Below are 12,051 nucleotides of genomic sequence, written 5' to 3'. Positions count from 1 at the left end.
TTTTGTTCTAGCACGTGATTTTGTTCTAGCACGTGATTTTGTTCTAGCACGTGATTTTGTTGTAGCACGTGATTTTGTTGTAGCACGTGATTTTTGTTGTAGCACGTCAGGTTGTTGTAGCACGTCAGGTTGTTGTAGCACGTCAGGTTGTTGTAGCACGTCAGGTTGTTGTAGCACGTCAGGTTGTTGTAGCACGTCAGGTTGTTGTAGCACGTCAGGTTGTTGTAGCACGTCAGGTTGTTCCAGCACGTCAGGTTGGTCCAACAAGAGAGGACTGATCATAAACTTCATTTAGGAGTCCAGATATACCATTTCATTACCATTGCTGTTTTCCTCTCCACATGTAACATACCGTCAGTAAAACTAACAGGCTGGATTTCATAAAATAAAGATATGGGAAAGGAGGTTAGAAGATGAAAAAATTGAATAAAGTACAGGAAACATAGGAGAAGGATTACGAATATCAATGTTCGTATACTTCGATTTTTAAGTTTTATTTAATTCATATGTATCAAAAAAGTTTTACATTATATATGCAGTACGATGTATATATATTTTTTTGAGAGAGAGGGGCAATAAATCTCTGTGGCATCGTCTAAGGAACTAATTCTGGGTCTGGAAACGGACTGGCGGGGAAACATCATAATAGGGAATAATCCCCGCCAGATCTCCCCCAGCAAGAGAGAGGTCAGGTGTAACAACACTGTCATCTCTCAAGATAATATCAACAGGCTAACTCTCACACAGTGTCCTATAACAACCAGCACAACTGGGACACCTTGTTAGTGAGTGCCAGTAGTGGAGAAGTGCAACTTGGTGGTGAACAATCAATAATATTTACCATCACTATCTCACTCACGCCGCACACCATCACTTCCTCACATTTCATCAGTGTCTTCAAGACACTGAAGGATCCTCTCCCCTCTGGTTCACTCTAAACAACATTGTACTTTTTCCTGTGGCCCACTGAAAGATTTGTGAGCGATGTCTCCCTCAGATCACTTCCTAACACTCCCGCAGTACACACGCACACGACACTCCCGCAGTACACACGCACACAACACTCCCGCAGTACACACGCACACAACACTCCCGCAGTACACACGCACACAACACTCCCGCAGTACACACGCACACGACACTCCCGCAGTACACACGCACACAACACTCCCGCAGTACACACGCACACAACACTCCCGCAGTACACACGCACACGACACTCCCGCAGTACACACGCACACGACACTCCCGCAGTACACACGCACACAACACTCCCGCAGTACACACGCACACGACACTCCCGCAGTACACACGCACACAACACTCCCGCAGTACACACGCACACAACACTCCCGCAGTACACACGCACACAACACTCCCGCAGTACACACGCACACAACACTCCCGCAGTACACACGCACACAACACTCCCGCAGTACACACGCACACAACACTCCCGCAGTACACACGCACACAACACTCCCGCAGTACACACGCACACAACACTCCCGCACTACACACGCACACAACACTCCCGCAGTACACACGCACACAACACTCCCGCAGTACACACGCACACGACACTCCCGCAGTACACACGCACACGACACTCCCGCAGTACACACGCACACAACACTCCCGCAGTACACACGCACACGCTCAATATTGTCAGTGTTTTCTCTTTTATCCTATCACATTACCTGTACCTTTTTTTTTCCCTCTATTTTTTTCGGGAAATGTCAATTTTCTTTCACGGTATGTTTATTTTTGAGATTATATATATATATATATATATATATATATATATATATATATATATATATATATATATATATATATATATTATGTTTGTATGTATGTATGTCGTGCCGAATATGTAAAACTGGTCAATTAGCAAGAACTCATTTAAAATTAAGTCCTTTCTGAAATTTTCTTTTATACGTTTAAAGATATATTTTTTTCATTGATGTTAATGTAAAAATTTTTAATTTTGCACCACACCAAAAGAATCTTAGAAAACTTACCTAACCTTATTATAACAAGACCAATTTATTTTAGCCTAACCCAACTAAATATATTTTAGATTTGCTTACAATAATTTAATACTAAACAAACAGTGAAATATATTTTTTTCGTTAGGTTGAGAATGATTTTGGCGAAATTATTGCATACACAAATTTTCACTTGTCCTATATGGCAAGATGAGCGTTGCTATTTAAGCCAAGATAGCAAGTTCTGCCTATTCGGCACGACACATATATATATATATATATATATATATATATATATATATATATATATAATGTGTGTTCCTCCTCCCTTTCTTTTTTTTAACATCATTCCTCCTTTTATTTATCAAATATTTTTTCTTTGTTAAGGGTATCCTTGTCTCCCATTACTGTCTTCCTTCACCACCACCTGCTCCTCCTCCCTTTCTTTTTTTTAACATCATTCCTCCTTTTATTTATCAAATATTTCCTCTGGTTAAGGCCATGCTCTTTCACCCATCCCTGTCTTCCTTCACCCTCCCTGCTCTTCACCCTTCCCTTATTCACCCTCTCTGCTTTTTTTTCACCCTCCCTGCTCTTCACCCTCCATGCTCCTTCACCCTCCCTGCTTCTTCACCCTCCCTGCTTCTTCACCCTCCCTGCTTCTTCACCCTCCCTGCTTCTTCACCCTCCCTGCTTCTTCACCCTCCCTGCTTCTTCACCCTTCCTGCTTCTTCACCCTCCCTGCTTTTTCACCCTCCCTGCTTCTTCACCCTCCCTGCTTCTTCACCCTCCCTGCTTCTTCACCCTCCCTGCTTCTTCACCCTCCCTGCTTCTTCACCCTCCCTGCTTCTTCACCCTCTCCCTAGTAACATCCTGAGGATGGTCACAATGTAGACCTGAAACCACTGACTTGTTTTCAGCATTGGTGGTCGGAGACTCGACCGGCTGCTAGCAGAGATCAGAAACATTGCCGGGACAAAGGCAGATTTCAGGAGGAAACTGGAGAATTAGAAATGCAAGATCAGCTAAGCCGTGATTTCTCTGTGAGCCATTTTCACAACATAAAGGAAGATTATGGGCTGAATAACTAGAACTTTCAAAACAGAGATATTAAGTTAGTGATAATACTCTAACTTGTGGTCTCTAGAGTGGAATATTGGTGTGCTCTTTCATCCTCTCTCTTAAGGAAAGGCAAATTTTCAGAGCCGGAGAATGTAGAGAGAAGCTTTGCTGCCTGTGTAAACTCCGTCAGATATCTGAATTATAAGTATTTTATACTATTTCTCTCCGCCTAAGATTTATAGAATACACGAAGTGCCTTGAACTGTAGGTATTTGTAAGAGTAAAGGTGAGCTGACGTAATTTTAAAGAGTGGAGCTTGAGTTTCTTATTTTTCTCAAATTGGAGGTGACGGACTTGTTTCTCTAAACGTGGAGGTGGACTGACTAGTAGTCTTAGCCAAGACTGTCTCAGAGACCTGGTCTTTGTGTGTTCAGTGCCCCGGGGACTCGCGTTTTATGCTCCTTTGTGTTCAACAGCTGTTTTGCCAACCTCCTTTTGCTCTTTTGTGCCTCTGTCTTCTCGATGTTTTGGTGTGTGTGTGTTTTGGTGTGTGTGTGTTTTGGTGTGTGTGTGTTTTGGTGTGTGTGTTTTGGTGTGTGTGTGTGTTTTGGTGTGTGTGTGTGTTTTGGTGTGTGTGTGTGTTTTGGTGTGTGTGTGTTTTGGTGTGTGTGTGTTTTGGTGTGTGTGTGTGTGTTTTGGTGTGTGTGTGTGTGTGTTTTGGTGTGCGTTTGGGAAGCGTAATCTCAAGGCTAATTTCCTGGAGAAATATATGTTTCCTGAAGTCAGACATGATGGTGGCCATTTTGCTGGTAGTAATATTGTTACCTCTCCCTCTCCCACTCCCTCCCTTCCCCCTCCCCCCCTACTCTGTTAGTTCCAGGAGGCTGAGGATATTCGTACATTACAATTCAGTAGTCTCTCTTGCTATTTTCAATCTGGGGATCAGTCCTTCACTAACTACCTGGTCGATCAGACTGACAAACGAGAGGCCTGGTCTGGGACCGGGGTCGCGGGGGCGGTGACCCTTAAAGCCACACTAGAGTACAAGCTAAGTACCCCTCACATTGAAGACACACATGTGATGACTCTGGCCAGAGTACTGTCAAATTGAGAGGGAGATGGATTTGAGTGGGACTTGCACACGAGTTAAGGGTTACCAAAGCTTATACCTTGGGTACCATTGGAAATGGGTTGGGCAAATACATTTTGTTAGTGGGTTTGAGAAAGACGTACCTAGTATGGGCCAGTAGGCCTCCTTCAGTGTTCCTTCTTATATAACTACTATTAAGACGGGTTTCTCACTTTAGGTCTTGATCATCCTGGCTGTGGTGCCTACATTGATCTGCATGTTGCTAACACCAACAGCCTGATCGAAATTAAAGCTTGTTATTTTTGCAATTTGTCATCGTGTACTTTTTTGACTTCGAGGAAAAATATTATTCAGAAAACTCAGAACTTAAATTATTCCATAAGTTTTAGAGTTCGTATGATTTACGTTCACTAAGTTCCACACAGCAGCAGCAACAACCTGGTTGACTAGGCGGTGAAGGAAGAGTGGAGACCAGACACCAGGTGGGTGGATGGGTGTGTGGAGGCCAGTCAGGCACCAGGTGGGTGTGTGGAGGCCAGTCAGGCACCAGGTGGGTGTGTGGAGGCCAGTCAGGCACCAGGTGGGTGTGTGGAGGCCAGTCAGGCACCAGGTGGGTGTGTGGAGGCCAGTCAGGCACCAGGTGGGTGTGTGGAGGCCAGACAGGCACCAGGTGGGTGTGTGGAGGCCAGACAGGCACCAGGTGGGTGTGTGGAGGCCAGACAGGCACCAGGTGGGTGTGTGGAGGCCAGACAGGCACCAGGTGGGTGTGTGGAGGCCAGACAGGCACCAGGTGGGTGTGTGGAGGCCAGACAGGCACCAGGTGGGTGTGTGGAGGCCAGACAGGCACCTGGTGGGTGTGTGGAGGCCAGTCAGGCACCAGGTGGACCAAATGGAAATTCTACTGAAAACACAAACATGACCTGCTTGGTTCTCGTCTCATTCCCCTTATCTCCCTTCCATTTTCCCCTCACTTTCCTTACTTCTTTCTCTCTTCCCCCTCTCATTTTCCTTTTTCCTACCTGTATTTTACTCTCACTTCCTCCTTATTTCTTCCCAGTTCTTCTTTAATTCGTAATTTCCTCTCAATTCTCTAAACTTTTTCTCTATCCCTCATTTTTGACTTTCTCACTTCCCTCTTCCTTTCCCCTCACTTTACTCTTACCCCTCTCACTAGTGTGTGAGGGGACCCTCCTGTTTAGTCCTCTTATCGTAATGGCTGAGTGCTTGGAGGGAAGGCTCAGTCTTGCCAGCTATAAAGCTTTCCTGCTTTAAGCTTCACTGGTCTAGTTCTTAATACGTAGCTGTATCATAATCTTAATGACTCTGATGGTTGAATGACTCTGATGGTTGGATGGTCCTGATGGTTGGATGATGGTCCTGATGGTTGGATGGCCCTGATGGTTGGATGGTCCTGATGGCTGGATGACTCTGATGGTTGTGATCTCAGATTTACGATTTAATGTATAATTATTCTTGGCTTCATAGCTGTGGTGTTGATAGCTCTGATATAGCTCTCAGTATTATAGCTTTGATTTAGCTCTGAGTGCTATAGCTCTGATATACAATTACTCCTCTGAAGAGTTGTTTTGATGTAAGATACGTAATTACCAACAGCCTGACTGATCAGGGACTATCCTGTAGTCAACAGACGGAGGATCGAGTCACCACCTACTCCCTGACCTGAATGACCCACACGTTTTTACCGCTTCGTGTTAATAACGTGCGAAGCTTTCCGTTATTGCTTCCTATGACGTGCCAGTCATTTGTTTCTAGCGTTGTTGATTGACCTGTTCAAGAAGGCTGTTGCTGTTGGTTGAAATGCTATCCAGCTCGCACGAGTTGATCTGTTTAAAGTATATTCTTGAGAGCAGCACATACACTGAGGCAGCAATACTGTAAGATCTTGAGGTACACAGTAACATTGAGGCAGGAATACTGTAAGATTAGCGATAACGAACCATGTAATAAATGACAGAAGCGAGAAAAAGTTTTGCTAAATCCTGACGATTGTAAAAATGGGGTTTCCGTTTCTTGGGAGAGGAAGAGGAAGCTCAGCCGGCATCATCATGCCCAGTGATGAGTGGACGTCATTCCTTCGCTATATTTTATATATATATATATATATATATTTATATATATATATATATATATATATATATATATATATATATATATATATATATATATATATATATATATATATATATGTCGTGCCGAATATGTAAAACTGGTCAATTAGCCAAAACTCGTTTAAAATTAAGTCCTTTCTGAAATTTTCTCTTATACGTTTAAAGATATATTTTTTTCATTAATGTTAATGTAAACATTTTTAAATTTGCACCAAAAGAATCTTAGAAAACTTACCTAACCTTATTATAACAATATTTTAAATACGTTTACAATAATTTAGTACTAAACAAACACAATCAAATATATTTTTTTCGTTAGGTTCAGAATGATTTTGGCGAAATTATTGCATACATAAATTTTTGTTTGTCCTATATGGCAAGATGAGCGTTGCTATTTAAGCCAAGATGGCAAGTTCTGCCTATTCGGCACGACATATATATATATATATATATATATATATATATATATATATATATATATATATATATATTACACACACACACACGCACACACACACACGCACACACACACACACACACACACACACACACACACACACACACACACACACACACACACACACACACACACACACACACACACAATTTATTTATTATTATTTTCTCTCTCAAGGAAAAGGATCTTGGGATGAGTATAACACCGGGCACATCTCCTGAGGCGCACATCAACCAAATAACTGCTGTAGCATACGGGTGCCTAGCAAACCTAAGAACAGCATTCCAGCATCTTAATAAGGAATCGTTTAGGACCCTCTACACTGTGCACGTTAGGCCTATGTTGGAGTATGCAGCACCAGTCTGGAACCCACACCTAGCCAAGCACGTAAGGAAACTAGAGAAAGTGCAAAGGTTTGCAACAAGACTAGTTCCAGGGCTTGTGAGGGAAAAGTTCAATAGATAGGAGTAGCGATATAGTAAGTTTCATTGCCGACTAGTTAAGGTAGGGTAAGACCAGCTCCCGTATTCCCCCCCCTTTTCCCCCCTCCCCGAAAGTGATAGTTTGCTTGCCGGCTACTTGTTAAGGTAAGGCAAGTCTAGCTCCCGCTATTCCCGCCTTTCCCCCCACCCCGAAAGTGATAGTTTGATTGCCGGCTGCTTGTTAAGGTAGGGTCAGTCTAGCTCCCGCTATCCCTTCCCCTCCTTCCCCCTCCCCCGAAAGGTGACGTGTGGGGCTCCGGTCCAAACAATAATCACTAGACTCACAGCTCCCAGCACTACTGTAAGTACATCCCTGCCTTGTATTCTAGTGGATTTATTGGTTGAAAGCTTCACTTTTGACCAATAATAAACTTAATCCTTTCAGTCTTGCTCTAAGTTGACTGTTGTAATAATCACCACATCTTTTAGGTATTGTACTTATCATGGAGAGTGATTTCTTAAGCAGTGGGTAACCTGTCTATCTTTCCAGCTTGGATGACAGAGAGGGTCACCTGCCAATCAACGAGTAGAATTGAAGGAGACGGACTAACGTTCTGAGATGTCCCGAATTTTGATCCACTTACCTGTTTGTGTACGCAAGTAGCAGGATATAACCCCTCATCATTGCTGTGGAGAAAACCTGCTTTCCTGTCATCTGGAAGGATTATTGAATGCTAGAAAATCTGTGAAGAACGAGCCGGTGGGTTGTCATCAACACCTGCGCCCCCCCCCCCCCCCCATCATCAGCAACGGCTACGATGTCAACAACACGCAGTGTCACCAACACCAGACACCCACGTTTTATATACATTTATATTAGCGTTGAATTCAGTTATTTATATTTTTCATTTTTCATTTTCTTTAATGTAGGATTAATACTTCATATTTAAGTGTTTTATATTTTCTAAATAATAAAGTGTTTATGTTTGTCAGTTTTTATTCTTTTTCTATACATTAATTTTCCTGAGGAGGAGCCAGCCTTAGTAATACTGACTGAAGTTGTTACAGGGCTGAGTAAGCCTTCACAGGGCTAAGGGGTATGTCTACGAGGAGAAGTTACGGGAAATCGACCTGACGACATGAGAGAGGGGAATATGATAACGACATGTAAAGTACCGAGAGGCGTCGACAAGGTGGACAGACAGGATGTTCCAGAGATGGGACACAGCAACAAGGGGTCACAGTTGGAAGTTGAAGACTCAGATGAATCACAGGGATGTTAGGAAGTATTTCTTTAGTCACAGAGTTGTCAGGAAGTGGGTTAGTCTGGGAAGTGATGTAGTGGAGGCAGGATCCTTACATAGCTTTAAGAAAAGGTATGATAAAGCTAATGGAGCAGGAAGAGTAACCTAGTAGCGACCAGTGAAGAGGCGGGGTCAGGAGCTGTGAATAGACCCCTGCAACCACAACTAGGTGAGTAAACACACAGCGAGAGAGAGGGGGAGGGGGAGAGAGAAGGAGGGGAGGAAGGAGGGAGGGAAGGAAGGAGGGAGGGAAGGAAGGAGGGAGGGAAGGAAGGAGGGAGGGAAGGAAGGAAGGAAGGAGGGAGGGAGGGAGGGAAGGAAGGAGGGAGGGAAGGAAGGAGGGAGGGAAGGAAGGAAGGAGGGAGGGAAGGAAGGAAGGAGGGAGGGAAGGAAGGAGGGAGGGAGGGAGGAAGGATGGAGGGAGGGAGGGAAGGAAGGAGGGAGGGAAGGAAGGAAGGAAGGAAGGAGGGAGGGAAGAAGGGAGGGAAGGAGGGAGGGAAGGAAGGAAGGAGGGAGGGAAGGAAGGAAGGAAGGAGGGAGGGAAGGAAGGAGGGAGGGAAGGAAGGAAGGAAGGAGGGAGGGAGGGAAGGAAGGAAGGAGGGAGGGAAGGAAGGAAGGAGGGAGGGAAGGAAGGAGGGAGGGAGGGAAGGAAGGAAGGAGGGAGGGAAGGAAGAAAGGAAGGAAGGAGGGAGGGAGGGAAGAAAGAAAGAAAGGAAGGAGGGAGGGAGGGAAGGAAGGAGGGAGGTAGGTGGAGAGAACTGTATTTTGATTCTTTGTTTGGCAGGAAGGTCTATAAGATTTACTTTACGGTCACAGTTGGTGGCCGCTCCTAATATTTCACAGACCAATACTTGGCGAGTCGAGAACTTACTGAGGTCGACATAACGTAGTTGCTACAGCAGACTGCTCTTGAGCTTCGCTCAGACCTCTACAACACAATTGTCATCAAAGATTTGTTAAGTTATACCATGAATTAAGGAAAGATCCTGGACTTCACCTTACGAAACAGACAAAGCAAATATGATAGTAATTATGGACAAGATAAATTACGGCGGAAAAATAACATATTAAACGACAGAGGAACTGACGTGCCTTTTAATGAGCCTCGTGTCTTCGATAGACTTTAAATGTAGTGAACCCAGCAGGTGGAGGAGGACAGTGGTGGTCTGCACGAACGATGCTATTGTCTTCTCTAAGGAATTTAATTTGTGCAGCTTGAGGTGCCAGCTGAATGTGCATCCACACCTTGTACTGTGAAGACCAGTGTGAAGAAAGTTCTCCTGGACGATATTCTACCCTCTCCCTTGAAGATTTTCTTGTCCCTCTCTCTCCCCTGAAGATTTTCTAGTCCCTCTCTCTCCCCTGAAGATTTTCTAGTCCCTCTCTCTCCCCTGAAGATTTTCTAGTCCCTCTCTCCCCCTGAAGATTTTCTAGTCCCTCTCTCCCCCTGAAGATTTTCTAGTCCCCCTCTCCCCCTGAAGATTTTCTTGTCCCTCTCTCCCCCCTGAAGATTTTCTTGTCCCTCTCTCCCCCCTGAAGATTTTCTTGTCCCTCTCTCCCCCCTGAAGATTTTCTTGTCCCTCTCTCCCCCCTGAAGATTTTCTTGTCCCTCTCTCCCCCCTGAAGATTTTCTTGTCCCTCTCTCCCCCCCTGAAGATTTTCTTGTCCCTCTCTCCCCCCTGAAAATTTTCTTGTCCCTCTCTCCCCCTGAAGATTTTCTTGTCCCTCTCTCCCCCTGAAGATTCTCTTGTCCCTCTCTCAGCCTGAAGATTGTCTTGTCACTCTCTCCCCGCCTGAAGATTCTCTTGTCCCTCTCCCCCCCTGAAGATTCTCTTGTCCCTCTCTCCCCCCTGAAGATTCTCTTCTCCCTCTCCCCCCCTGAAGATTCTCTTCTCCCTCTCCCCCAACCCTGAAGATTCTCTTCTCTTCTCTCCCCAAGGAATCCAGTTAAACGAACTTATGCAAATTCTCGTACTAGTTAAGTAAATTAAACTATTGTATATTGCCTTAATTTTTATCAGGGTTGGCTTTGTATAAGGCAGCTTACTGGCGGCGGCGCTGAAGGAGACGCACAAGAAACCTTATTGTGGCAAGTTTCGCTCTAATCAAGTCACTGATAATGCAGTGAGTGATTTGGTGTTCCAGATTTCGTGTACGATCTTCCTTCTTCCTACACAAGTCGTATCCGACACTTTCTAACACTTTTAAATTGCATTATGAGGTTTCGGCCACTGTAGAGATCAGGTACACAGAAGCAAACAAAACATGACACTTGTAATTTCTGATGGCCTTCAATAATGTACCAGGTTTTTTTTTTTAGTATACTAGTGTCTGGTTTCTTGAAAAGGTTTGAATTAGATTTATGCTGTGGCTGTTCTTATTTGCTATTTCTACTGAAGAAACTTGTACATTAGTTACTGGCTTTTAAAGGTTTCCTGTGCTTAAAAAATAAGAATGGAGGGACACTGCAGAAGGCCTGGTGGCCCATATAAAGTAGGTCCTTATCAAAACCACTGCTACCCAAAGCTACCCAAGAATTTACTCCCGTACCCACGACACTAATCAAACCCAGCCCCTCCGACTCTTATATTTGTCCAGTCTCTTCTTAAAGTTACCCAGCGTCCTAGCCTCGATTACCCTTAATTACCTGGGGGGTTACGCAACTTGTGCGATTGTTATTTATTATTCATTGTAGACTATTTGTAATAACTCCTAAACTTGGATCTGGAAGCAAAATTTGTATTGAGAATGTTGCTTATTTAATGCAAGCTGAGGTAAGGTCTCTTTTATCTCGTTTCTGGTGCTAAAGCTTCCTTTGTCAGTAGTTTGAGAGTGTCTGGCTTCAGTGCTTGCGTGTCTGGCTTTATTATATATCTGTGTAGTTTCAGCAAAAGTTAGCTTTAGATCTCAGGTTATATAAAGCCAAGTAAAGAAGGCTAGGAATGTAATTCAAGAGTCCGTAGTTGCAGCTTGTGCTGCAAGTATGAAAGCAATAAGTCAAGTTGTTAAGTTCGTAAACTCGAAAGTTGTTATTCTTAACAATGTGAAATTTAACCCTTGGACCTAACAAATTTAACACGAGACAGTGTGTCAAATATTTTAGAAAAGATATTCTTCAGTCTCTTCGTGATCAGAAAAAAAAAAACGCTATTTACCTTAAGGTATGACTTAGGAAATCGTAATGACACAATTGCAAACAAACCATACCACGGGTGGGGTTAGAACCAGTGGCTAACGCGTCGGTCTGGAGTTTTGTGACTCTGATCGCGGGTTCTAACCCCCACCCGTGGCATGGTTTACCTTAGGGTATGAAAACGAATAGTGTATAAATAGTTTTCGACAGATTGATAAATGACACTTGTGCAACGTTTGTGAATCTTTATTCTGGAAATATTTTGAGAGGCAGTGGCTTCTTCAGTCCAATGCAGAGGAAGTTGGAAGATGAGTTTTAGGTAATCAGTCCCTTAGCCTAGAGTCGGTGTCTTCAGTTCATCAGTCTTGATGGACTGTGCCCTGTACCATCGTGGTACAGGGCACAGGTGTGGTACATGGCACAGGTGTGATATAGGATACAGGTGTGGTACAGGGCACAGGTG

The 12,051-nt window shown here is 44.0% G+C and overlaps 1 protein-coding gene across 3 annotated transcripts in view; it reads left to right on the top strand.

Annotated features, from left to right (window-relative positions):
* The window catches only part of MCU (mitochondrial calcium uniporter), a 498,142-nt gene that overhangs the window by 285,899 nt on the left and 200,192 nt on the right, over nt 1-12,051 (top strand). The gene's annotated exons all lie outside the window — the stretch shown is intronic.

The sequence above is a fragment of the Cherax quadricarinatus genome, chromosome 47 (genome assembly GCF_038502225.1).
Source record: "Cherax quadricarinatus isolate ZL_2023a chromosome 47, ASM3850222v1, whole genome shotgun sequence".
Lineage (NCBI taxonomy): Eukaryota > Metazoa > Arthropoda > Malacostraca > Decapoda > Parastacidae > Cherax > Cherax quadricarinatus.
This window is presented reverse-complemented; position numbering and strand designations above follow the sequence as displayed.